This window comes from Myiozetetes cayanensis, unplaced genomic scaffold (assembly GCF_022539395.1).
Source record: "Myiozetetes cayanensis isolate MyiCay16 unplaced genomic scaffold, myiCay2020 scf1, whole genome shotgun sequence".
In the NCBI taxonomy this organism is placed as follows: Eukaryota; Metazoa; Chordata; class Aves; order Passeriformes; family Tyrannidae; genus Myiozetetes; species Myiozetetes cayanensis.
In genome coordinates this window covers 102,502,802-102,515,248 of record NW_026086604.1, presented here as the reverse complement: position 1 = coordinate 102,515,248, position 12,447 = coordinate 102,502,802, and the positions used below count along the sequence as shown (strand labels likewise).

Below are 12,447 nucleotides of genomic sequence, written 5' to 3'. Positions count from 1 at the left end.
GGAACACACAGGAAACTACATATCCAGGAAACCACAAAGCCTGCTAAGTTTGAACTGTCTGCTTGGGCCCAGCAGCAAGGCTTAATTGATCAGTGTGCACCATGATCAGAATGCAGATTTGCTTGGTTAAAGCATTTAATACAGCAGAACCTCATGCCCTGAACTCCCATGCATTAACAGAGAAAAGCACGGCAATAGGTCTTACACAGAAGTATGATACACAAAAAGTAGTAGGAGAAAAACTTTTGAGGCAAACCAATCATCAGTAACACACAATATGGTGACAACACTTCAGGCTAAAGAACAGAGACAGCCCCTGATCCTGCAAGAATTTATTGTCCTGCAGTTCCCTACCCTGACTAATCTCCCTGGAATTCAATGAGACTTGCATAATAGTAAAATTAAACCATGTATCATCATTTTGAAAGCACACTTCTGAAAAAAAAATACCATCTACAATCTCCACTCTATTTGCTGAGCAGAGGAGAGAAAAGAAGAAGAAAAATAATCAGAAAACTTCTCTGACAAAGGTCTTGCTTTTCTCTCTGGTTGAGGAGGAAGAAAAGACGTTATCAGCAGAACAATGGCACAAATATTAACAGTTCAGTGATCAGGATATTTTCAAGTTGAATAGGTCAGCACAGATTGACCTAATAGATCTGGTAGGTCCAGACTCATCTCATTTTGTCTCAGTTCACTTTCCCTGGAGGGAGGCCAGGTCAATTTTACATGAGTCCTAAAGTTAAATGCCTGAAGTTAACCTGAATCCCAGTATTTGTGTACACACAATGGACACTTACAGCTTCTAAACTCTAGTTTCCAGTGCAACTGTTTAAGTCTCTGCATTTTCTCTACTCCTAATATGCACTCCAATTCTGGGTTTGTTGTTTTTTAGAGAAAATTCCTTCTGCAGATTTCTTCAGGTGAAGAGTTTGTGCAAAGTTAATTTGGAGAGCAGGCTGAATATGATCCTTCTATCCATGTACAGTGTGCATCTCCTGGTGATTCAGATGATACAACACTTGAGCTCAGCTGGGAAGGCTGGCTCTTGAACTGGGGTCATCTCAGAGAAAGGGCCCATAGTGAGGACTACAATGGTCACATGTTCTGCCCCTCAAATTTTGGATGTGCTATTTCAAGAGATATAGTGAATATGAAAAGGAATGCACAGGCAGTGCCTATCATAGCCCAACACTAGAGATGCCTAAGAAAGGAAGGTCCAGAGGATTAGGTATGAAATGGATCAACAGCTGATATTAAAGTTCCTAATTTCCAAGCATAGACCAATTTTGGTAGTTCAGCAGCCAGGTTTCTCAGTCTTCCCAGCCTTCCTGGGTAAACTAAGATTTTAAGGCTGCTTTTTCATCTGTGGTTTTGGAGTTTTCATCTGCTACTCTTTTTTTCTCCCACAGACTTGGGTTACTGAATACATTATTATGGTGGGGATGGAAGACCCAGTATTGAAGAAGAACAATTACTACAACTTGGTAGTTAAAGAGTCTCTCCTTACACAGATGATATGTTTTTAAGTAGTTGGTACAGTTGTAATAGATGACCTGCCTACTCATTACAGCCACAGTATCAGGAAGGACAGATCGCTGACATGCAAAGTAAATATACATTTGTAAATCACGCTAAAAGCAAGACCTGAGACGCAAACCTTTAACAGCAACAATTGATTAAGTTTTCATGCATCTAAACATGAATTAATAATTTATTAACTCTTTTCAAGTATTTGTTTAGCGTTAAGAAACATCTCCAAAACAGTACTGGTTTTCACGTTTTTTAATTAGTAGCAGAATACAAATTAAAAGAATTTGCAAGAAAGTCAAACATAACCCCCAAAGATAATAATACTCAAACATTCTTTCTTCTTCAAAGAATTTGGGGGGACGGGACAAAAAAGAAAAACAAAAAACCAAACTAGATTTAATTTTAATATATTTTAGGTAAATGGGTTAAGTAACAATGAAGCAGTTTGGAACTGGAAAACATCCTCTGGAAAGAAAGTAAATTTTTGAATTCATAACAGCTGAGAAGTGGTTAAGTACAAATTTACTGAAACATAGTTGAATTGATGCTGTGCACAATGCAGCATGTAATAAGGGACAGAGAAGAAGGAAGCATATTAAGGAATTAAGAGTTTGCATTACAGGCTCATATCAGCACATACCAAGTATTTATCTACCCTCAGAAATTTTGCTATAAAGAACATTCATACTGCTTGGTATGGAAAAAAATCAAACCCTACTTCAAAATACTTAGCTTAATATTTTCTCTCTCCTCACACATCTCAGGCAACACTAGATATCTAAAGACCAGATCTTCTACCCTTGATGCAGAATCATGGAATATTCTGAGTTGAAAGGGACCCACAACGATCACCGAGTCCGACTCTTAAGGGAATGGCCCATACGGGGATCAAACCTGCAGCCTTGGTGTTATTAGCACCATATTCTAACCAACTGAGCTAATCATATGATTAAATTACATATGCCTAGTACAGAAAACATATTACATACAGAAACATCATCACTGCTAAGTACCAGAGATGTAGCAGCAGGAATTACTAAACAGAAAGTTTTAATACTTCCTTTCGTAATACTACTGCAGGATGCAGCTGCCGCGTCCCAACTTTGTTTTCTATTGACACCATATCCACATGTCTCCACTACCCTTTGTTCTACTCATGTTTCATGTAGTTTCTGGGTTGGCTCTTGACAAAGACACATGCCAGGCCATCTCTCTACTCTCTCAGACAATAGACACAGGCTTCTTTATCTTAGTTTCTTCTGCAGCAACATGGAAAGAGAAAGAAGGAAAAATACTAACATTGGGCTAGGCAGCTTTAATTATAAGGTACAACTGCTGAGAAGAAGCAAGCACATTCCAGAGTGAAACCCCATATACTTCATAACTGGAATAAACATAGCACATCTAAAAATTATTTGCAAATGGAGCCAAACTTAAACACCAAAGTACATCTATTCAGCAGCATGCAATATCGCTCTCAATTTAAGGACTGCGTCCCTGCTGACGAAATTTTCTAATTCAAGCTACTTGATTAAAATTCTGTGACTAATATATGCTTAGATTAGCAGTTCAACTGCATGCAAGGAATCATTGAAAACAGATTTGGATAGATTTATCCCATATTGCTTTACAGATGTTGTAGCCAGACACTACCAATAGTTTCTATTTTGAGCTTGTGCATCAGTCGAGTGCTTATTAAAAGGTGAGACTGTTTGGGGAATTTTTCTTCAGTGACAACAAACCAGTACACTTTCAATTTCTCCAAATAGGTTTATTTACCCGGTTAAACTCTCTGGCTTTATTGCTTCAGAAAATGTAATATTCTCCAGTGTCTCTACACAAGATGCTGCATATCCCAGTTGCTCCCATGCATACTGAAGCTGATGTACAGACCAACTCAAATATGTCAGAAAAGCAAGTCCAGCTGCAGAGACCTCACATCACAACCTTAGATTTTGCCCGTACTAAAAAGGTGCACACGCAGTTATATGTGTGGCTTCCCTGCAACACCAAATCCTAATGGTTATATAAAGGGACAGGTAAAACACAGTCATACAGACATTATCAGAAGAAGCATACTCAGATTTTCCCTTGAAGGTAGATGGATGAGATGAAAACCTGTAAAAGTAGATTCATTCCCTGTGTATTGCATCTACAATAATTTCTTTCTTCTCTCTTAAACTGGCACAAGCCATAGAAATTAAAAGCAAGCCTGAAGACAGATCACCTTCTAGCACAAAGCCTCAAGTAGAGGACAGAAAGGTATCCTGTATCACTGGTGGGCTCTCATATATTTGTCATATATTTCTGAAAGAGGTACATTATCACTTACTGAGAGTCCATTCACAGGGGCATTTTCCCCCACAGTCACTGCAGATTGTGACATAAAACTGGGTAAACCACCATGGCATAAAGTTGTGAAAGCTGTTCCAACAGTCCTTTCAGTATCATGAAATGCAAAATGCTTTGAGCCAAGAGTCTCAGGTCTGATCTGAAGATAGTGCCACACAGCCCAGAGAAGTTCGTATCAGACGAGCTCACAATAAGCTTGACTGAACTTCCGTCTCACATAGTTAGTGCTCGGAGTCTGCTACTGAACTCCCCCCCCCAGTCAGTGACATGCTGCTTGTAATCTGCTTCTTGGCTGCTTGGATAAACATTAATGTGCCATAAAAGATATGCAGCACATTGAAGGAGCTTTTGCTCTATGCTTGTTAGATTTTTTTTTTTTTTTAAATACAAGAAAGAGTGTAAGAGAGTGTGACTTGTAGCATCAACTGAGCATTATGAATCCACATCTGCTGTCATTTTTGAGAATATCTGATTAAAATCAAGAAGTCTATAATAGCAGTCATTACTTCAACATGGAAATTAGGGGTATTGTTAATTCTTTTTAACATGTATCAGCTCGCTTCTAATTGGATCTATATTCATTACTGAAACTGAAATTAAAGAACAGCTATGAAAGGTTTCTGATGTCAGCTGTATATATCATGCCCTGAATTAAGTTACAAAAATGGTTAATACATTATATGAATCTTTAAGTACCTATTTCATTCCATTTAGTTGCATGTCTTGAGTGCTCACTGAGGTACTGCACTAATGCAACAAACTTTTAGGATGTGTAAAAGAGCTTACTCCATTTGAATTGCTGAAAAATGCATAGATTATGGCATCAAATCTACCTGAAATCTGTTGTTTTAGAATTGATTTGTCTGCCAGATGTAGGATCTGCTCAGTAAACAAGATGTCAGACAGGGAAGAAAGAGACCCTTTGAGTTCTTTCCCATCAGAAATACCACAAGAATTCAAAGTAAAAGCTAGCTGAATTTGGGTGAGGATACTATGCCCTGACCCCTGCAAAAACTCTTTTTTTTTTTTTCTCCAAATAAAATGTGGAAATTAAGAAGAAAAGTAAAGTTTGTGCTGTTTCAGAAGACTTTTATCAGAACTTCCTCTTTCCTCTCACACAGCTTAATTTTTCCTTTATTTCATAATGGGTCAAAAGGAAGAAAAAGTATTTTCTTCCAATCTCTCAAACTGTTGAATTTTCCTTTCTTCTACTTTTTGCCACAGAGAAGTAGTATATGACCATTTATTCTTATGCCTTCAAAGCCTAAACCCCATAACACCCTTCCTGCATGCCCTGTGGGGCACAAAACCATGCAGGAGGATGACTGAACCATCAGTCATCTTAACTAATTGAGACTGGAGAGGCAGAGGAGGAAAGCAAAGGTTACCCTGACACTTTGGTTTGTTCCCTTTTGAATGCAATCCTGTTTTCCAGATATCAACAACCAGACATTTCAACTAACTGGACAAAGGAGATAAAATTTTCTTGCCTTGTGAAGATGGATAACATAAGGAAAGACAACACAGCAGTTGTTAATGGATGCAAGTTTGCTGACCCTGAGCTACAGCGGAGCAATTTCAGCAAAAGCAGGTGGGAAAACCAGGGGCGGGGGAAGCCCAGAAACCTGCTTCTATTGACAGACTGTAAAATAGTATTTCCCAGCAGACACAGACCAGAGATCTCTTACTTGAATGAACAGTCCTCTTGCTTTAGGTCAGGGGTCTTTAGTTAGTGCTTACAGGCCTCTGAGAGGGGGTTTTAAGAGTTTTAATAGGGGTTTCAAAGCATGGTGATGCATTACACCTTAATTTCTGAATGTGGAATTATTAGAGAATGCTATCCCTCTGGAAAAGACTGTTGAGGTCCATAATCAAAGCAGCACCTGTTTTGTTCAGCTGCTTTCGCAGAGAAGCCTGAAGCAGGCCAGCCTTCATTGAACTTTAAAAAAACTTTAAAATAGTAACATACTTCTTATGAAGAGTTTGAAAAAAATCTGTATTCCTCCAGCAAACCTAAGCTGATCCACTAGTAGTAAAATACAAGTATAATTTCCAACCTGAGCATCTTTTCCTTCCAAAAAACCAAGTCCTTTTTTCTGTGGGAATATACTGCCTGAATCTCACTACAACCAGCTGAAAATGATCATCAGTGGCAACTATTCTGATCTCTGTATTTACCTTCTCTACCTGTCTTTATCTTGCCTGCTGCAGATTTACCCTTTCTGACTTCTCAAAGCAGCACACCTGACATTTGCTCAGCCTTTCAGACAAGCCATCCAAATTTTATTTGACCAGAACAAAATCTTAAAGTAATTAATGTAAAGCAGAGTAAAGGATACCTGGCTGAAGAATAGTTATATTCCATTTATGCCAATTACTGTGGCTATAGTTCACCAGTTTGCAGAGATAAAAAGCCATTAATGAGCTTTGTCACTGATAGCAGTACTTTCTAATCTTAATTCTTTTAGGATTATTAGCTTTAAAGCCACTTGAAAGAAGATAAGCTAATTTATACTAAAATTCAATTGAACAGTAGCGCTTACATGCAGCAGTATCTACAGAATAAAGCAGTGCTACAAACATTCACTTAAATAAACCCCACTAATACACTTATTGTTATTCACAAACCCTTAAATAAAACTACTTGAGGAAAAAAATTTTGAGTAAATCACACTGACACATATGAAATAAGTAAAAAAAAAAAATCCAGAAAAGTTAATCACATCCCCCATTTTTTCTATAGACTTTGAAGTTTGTTTGAACTCTGTTTGCTTTCTCCAGCACATTGAGTAATTTTCCTTGCTTAGTCACTGTACTTCTCACGGTGGTTGTTAGAAACTCCTCTTTCTAACTCAGCAGACCCTCTTGGCTCAGGGATCCCCATAGGGCAAAAAAAACCCAAAACACTTTTTTTTTTTCTGAGAAACTCATGACAGAAATAATTCTAATGAGGAGAGTTGACTAGAGATGCAAATGAGATCATGAAGCAAATAGCGGGACATTTAGTGCAGGACATTAAAATCAGGTGGGGGTTTTTTTGGTTAATATTTAGATATTTTTGTTTAATGAGAAATTTCATCAATTCAGCAATAGGGGCTTCTCTGGAGCATATCTGATGATCTTGAGGGATATCCCACCCTTATTAGCAACAGTAATCTCTAATACTGAAGGGTCTATCCAAGAAAGGCATGCAGACTTGCCCACCAATCTCACAGTAAGTTACTTTAGAACACTGAAGTGAGATCCAGAATAGAGATACAAACCTCCATGGTGGGATCCACATGTCTACATTTAAGGACCTGTCATTATTCTAGACATCTCTAGGTTTGTGAGGCATCCATACACAAGTAGTAGATACAAAAGGTGACCTGTACCAGTCAAGATACTTCAAGCAATACCATTATTTTAAGTATCTTAAGGTAGTCCACAAGTCCACCTAAATTTACATTTTCCCTCTCCCCCACCTCCTTGCTCAGTACTCATAGTGAATTAGTTATCTAAGAATAAGATTCAAACCACATAAACTGCATAGATGGATATTAAGTAGTACCCCAAATATAAAGTTGAGTACAGGGAAGATGGAAACAAGGAGTTTCATGTCTTTAACCTCTATTTGTGTAAGCTATAGCTATCAGCTCCAAGCTCTAGCACAGCATCTTTGGCTGGGACTTACCTGGCTGCCAGGTTCACAGAGTAGGTGTTCACATTCCTGTAAGATTTCCTAACTGTAAGTGTAGGAGAGGTACAAAACATCCTCCAGCTCTTCCTTTCTCTTTAAAGATCAGCTGTGCACACGTAACTCCAGCTGTCCTCTGGGACCAGCTTTAACTTGTTAAGCCCTCAGGGGCTGCCTCCCATATCAGGTTCCCTACGATCTTGCAATCTGGCTGGACACAGTGCTTGCAATCAGTGCTTGGTCACAGCCACAGCCTGGGGATATTTACATTAAATATGAGGGACTTGGATGGTTCAGGCACATTCAAGAATTCACGGTGCCATTGCAAAACAGATGACAATGAAAGTGTCTTGCTAAACTAATGAGTGAAATTATTTGGGTTAGAAAGATCTGCTTGGAAATTTCTCTACTGCAAGGACAGTGAGGAGTTGTAAAGTAAGTACACAAAACAATAGTCTTTCTACCCTTTCCAAACTCCCTTCCCCCCCCCCAAAAAAAAAAAAAAAAGGAAAAATTGAGAGAGAGAGAAATATAATAACAACACAGGTAATGCTGACCTACGCAGAATCCTAGCTGAACTGGCTGGCACAATTTATCACTTGCACAGCTGGAAGCACAGGTGCTGTGGATGGTGAGAGGAAAGAGGGAGAATGGAATGTCTTGAGCAGCCAGGTGGTTCCTTTTCTAGCACATCATCCAGAGTTCATGTACTCCAGTAGAAAATACTAACTGGAAAGAAATGTCTTCAGCTCCTTGTTCCACTGCAGTAAATACTCTCCTGACTCCCAGATGTGCCCTTAATTCATGACATCACAGGAGGTTTCACTAGCTATATCAGAACAGCCCTACTGGTTCCAGCCACCACTCCACAAGCACAGCTAGGTACATCTAGATAACAGAGTGGGGATGTAAATTCTGATCAAAAGAATCATGATCAATCTTTTGCTGAAAGTTAAGTTTAATAACTTGCAGAGAAAAGCACATTTGGGGGTTGGAAGAATTTTCCTAGGCAAATGTCTTGAGGCTTTTTGCTCGTTATTATTCAATACTGAAAGAAAATCAAGTACTAATAAGTGGGTTACATGTGAAATGGGTATCTTAGGTGTTCATATGTCTTGATCACCACACTCACTTCCACAGTGAGAACAGTAGGCCAGTTCCCTCTGCTTTCCACTGGGAGAATCCTGTAACATCAGGGATATAAAACTGAAATAAAACCAGAAGAGGTTAAAGCCTTAGTTGGGATTAGGCCAATATTCTGAGCTCTAACCACATGGGATTTGATCTAGTATATTCTTAGAGCTTCTGATCAGAAAAATTTTACTCCTTCCTTCCATGCAGGGCTAATGATAAGGGATGGGGTTTTCAAGACTATCCAGTTCAGCTACAGCCTTTACCACCAGCAACCCTCCTTAGATGTGGGAGGGAGCAGAGCTGGGACAATGCTAAGCACTTCTGTGATTGCCATCTGCCCAGGACAGAACTGGGACGTGGAGGTAAGAAGATATGGGAGAATTGGCCCCTTTGTCAGGAAATAAAGCATTTCAGTCTCCAGAAATGTCAGATAGAGGGTCTGCCAAATTTGGCTTTTAAAAACGAGGGAAGGAGAGCAAAGTTCCTTTAAAACTTTGCAGCTATATGTGGCATGGTGCTAGATGCAAGGGAGCTGCCAGCTTTTTAGTGTGCATTACAAGTATGTAATTAAAAACCCTTTAGAACCCTCACTTACCTAAAAAAAATAAAAACAAACCAAAACCCCACAACACACAAAACAATGAACAACAAAACCCCAGCTACAGAAATAAAAATATTTGTTATTCTTTATTGTACTTCATAATTATGAGTAATGATTTGTGAGATTAGAATATAATATTTATGAGATTAGAACACTGCATCAAACTGTTCAGATTTGCTGTTATCTTTTTCAGGACATAGAATATATGGTTTGATCACAAACTGTGCACAAAATCTACAGGAAATATTGAAAATTATTTCTTTTCACTAATTCCTTGTCATAATTAAATAAAAAGTGCAGTCAGAAATTATTCTTGGACAAGAAAATTACCAGTAATTAAATCTGTATTTTTGTTTTCCCTTCTAATATTTTTTTTTTTCAAAACCTGCTTTTAAGAAAACAAAGATTTCAGCAATCTCTGTCTGCTCATCTGTCCATTTTCTTCTTCTGAACCTTTGGACCTCTCAGCTAACTTGCAGCAGAAATCTCAACAATAATTATGTTCCTGAAAGTTCCATACAAATTGGTGTCTGCCTGGACTGAGAAGAGAGACAAATGAGTTCTTCCTGGGAGGAAAAGGGCTTCAGCATGAGCTGAACCATCATCTATTCTGCGTGACCTGCCAATGTTCACCCAGCATTTCACCTACTCGCTGACTCAGCAGCATATGCACCTCTCATCTCCGTTCCCTTCACCTACAGCTTCTTGCTCAATGGGTGGTCATGGGACATGCGAGTGAACAAAGAGCACAAGCAGAGCCATGTGAAGGAGACCCTGCAGTGGGTAGGAGCACAGGGATTAGTGTATAAAAGAATAGAAAAGTTGGCAAACCTGGCTGCTCTTTGGGAGGTTTTCCTCGCTGCTTAAAAAGACATTTCTGTCCTATCTAAGGGATCTCATTCACTCAAAATCAGTGGTGCAGAGTTTTTTCTTCTCTCTGGCCACAGAATAAACCAGGAACTCAACAAAGATTATTTTCTTTTCCTTGAGGGAAGAGGTCTGAGATTAAATAAACAGTAAATAAACTAATCTCTTAATGGATTGCAAAGGGACTTCAGACGTTTTTGTGCTGCACAGCAGCCACTTCCAAAAGAACGGGCAATCGTCTTTAAAGAGTGCAGACAAAGTGTCTGTGCCAAAGAAAGGTCACACTCAGCATCAAGAATACATGCTAAACTCCAGAACCTCTTAAAAGGAGCTGAGGTAGTAGAAAGGATCATTCTCTCTCTAACTGGACAAGGCACCCTGAAGAATATTTCTGGCACTGCTCTGCTGTATAAAAACCATTGCAACTCTTAAAGTCAGACCTATAGAAAGTAAAAGCCCTCAAAAATAATGCAGAGATCCATATGCAACAGTTTAACCTTTTTTTAAGAAGATCCTAGAGGATTCAGGAATAAACTTTCTCCATTTGAAAAGCATTCTGAGGCAGTGCTGATGATTTGACACAATGCAGACTTGTCAGTATTTGCAGAAGAGCCAGAGTTGCTGTCACAGAAGCAAATGATTAGTGACCAATCACATCAAAATCTGACTAATCACAAATATCTAATATTCATAGCACTAAAATTCTTAAAATTATATACCAGTCAGATCTGATCACAAGACTTGCTACCCCTTGTATTCTCTTTTTACACCTTTTTTCCCTCCCAAGCTCTTCTTTACCACCTTCATCCCCTTCCTAATTAACAGCCAGCCTCCCTTTGCTCTTTTGCATGGGCCCAGCTTTTCTGATTTTACACTTTTATCTGACGTTTGTGACATGGTAGTGTTACAGGAATTTCAATCTTGGTCAGCAGTTCTGTTATAAGCTGCTAACCCCTGTTTTGTTCTACATGTCATGTCTCTCTTGGCTGCTGCTTTTCAGTTGTTGGAGGTCATGGTTGGCCTTTTGTCAACACAACAACTGCTATGCTTTAATTCTTCATCTGTCATATGGATGTGATTATGGCATCCTTTCTCATGCCATTTTTCTGTTTTATCCATTAGACAAGTGAACAGTGGACAGTCTTTGATCTGTTCATTTAAGCACCTGATTTCTGATGAATGCATTCAAGTAACACTGATGTAAAATTGGGCAAGTGGACAAATAACAGCACAACTACACATCCCCTCAAAACACTGTTCTTAACCTTTCTTTACCTACCAAAACACAGCTGGAAAGTAGAGCTCCTGTTGTGTCTCAAAGTGAAATAGAGAATAAAACCTCAAGATTATTACACCTTTCAGTTACACTCTTTCTCAACTTCCTCCATCATTTTCTTCTTGGAAAGTCCCTACTTCTCATATTTCCAGGCTATTTAGGAAAAAATAAACTGGAAGGAAGACAGATGAACTCCAAAACACATGAAAAGTGTACTCCTATCCCCTAGATGCTTATAACTGCTTTGCTGTTGTGGGTTCCAGGGGAAACAATCATGGGGCTCCTATGGTTGCTTCTATTCATATAAAAACATTAAACAGCTTTTGTCCACCTATACCAAGTACCCAGTACAACCATACCTTCATGAAATGCACACAAGAAGAGAAGTAGATTTCCATCTCTGAATCTGGCCTGTAGAGTTACAAGAACATGTAATAGTTTGGATGCCAATAAGCTATAATGACATTTTTCTCTTTGGTTTTGGCTAAGCCTAATTTTCTCCTTGCAGTAGTCTAACTGAAGCAAACAACTGTTTTTCTTGATTAAACTGGAGTAGGTTTATGTTTTCAATTGTGAGTACCTATCTTTTGCCCTAAGTAGCCTTTCATTCAAGTCTGGAGATTTTATTGTGATGAATCTAACTACAGATGTGAAAAATGGAAAGTAATATTCAAGAACTGCTTTCCTATTATATCTTGTTGAATTGTGTTGATTGGTTGCTCAAAAGCACAACCTATTTAAGAAATCAAAACAAAATAGTGCAAATGAAATAATTTGAGGAACAAGAAGAGGAGCTTAAAATTCACAGTCTATCCATTCTGCATACTTTGGATTCAAATGTAAAAAGAAATAAAAAACACTTCTGGCTACAAATGATGTATGACTGAGCTGGGCTCTAAATTAAAAGCTTTGGATTTGATAAGCAATATAAAAATGCCATGAATATTTAGAAGTACTACCACTTTTAGTGGGGGAACAAAGTTTACATGATAGTACTTCAGGTCTCAT

The 12,447-nt window shown here is 38.5% G+C and overlaps 1 long non-coding RNA gene across 1 annotated transcript in view; it reads right to left on the bottom strand.

The window, feature by feature from the left end:
* Positions 1-2,438: 2,438 nt before the first annotated feature.
* The window catches only part of LOC126648710 (uncharacterized), a 348,496-nt gene continuing 338,487 nt past the window's right edge, over positions 2,439-12,447 (bottom strand). The window contains exon 7 of the long non-coding RNA XR_007630882.1: positions 2,439-2,792. This is a non-coding gene — a long non-coding RNA (uncharacterized LOC126648710). The remainder of the gene's footprint in view (positions 2,793-12,447) is intronic.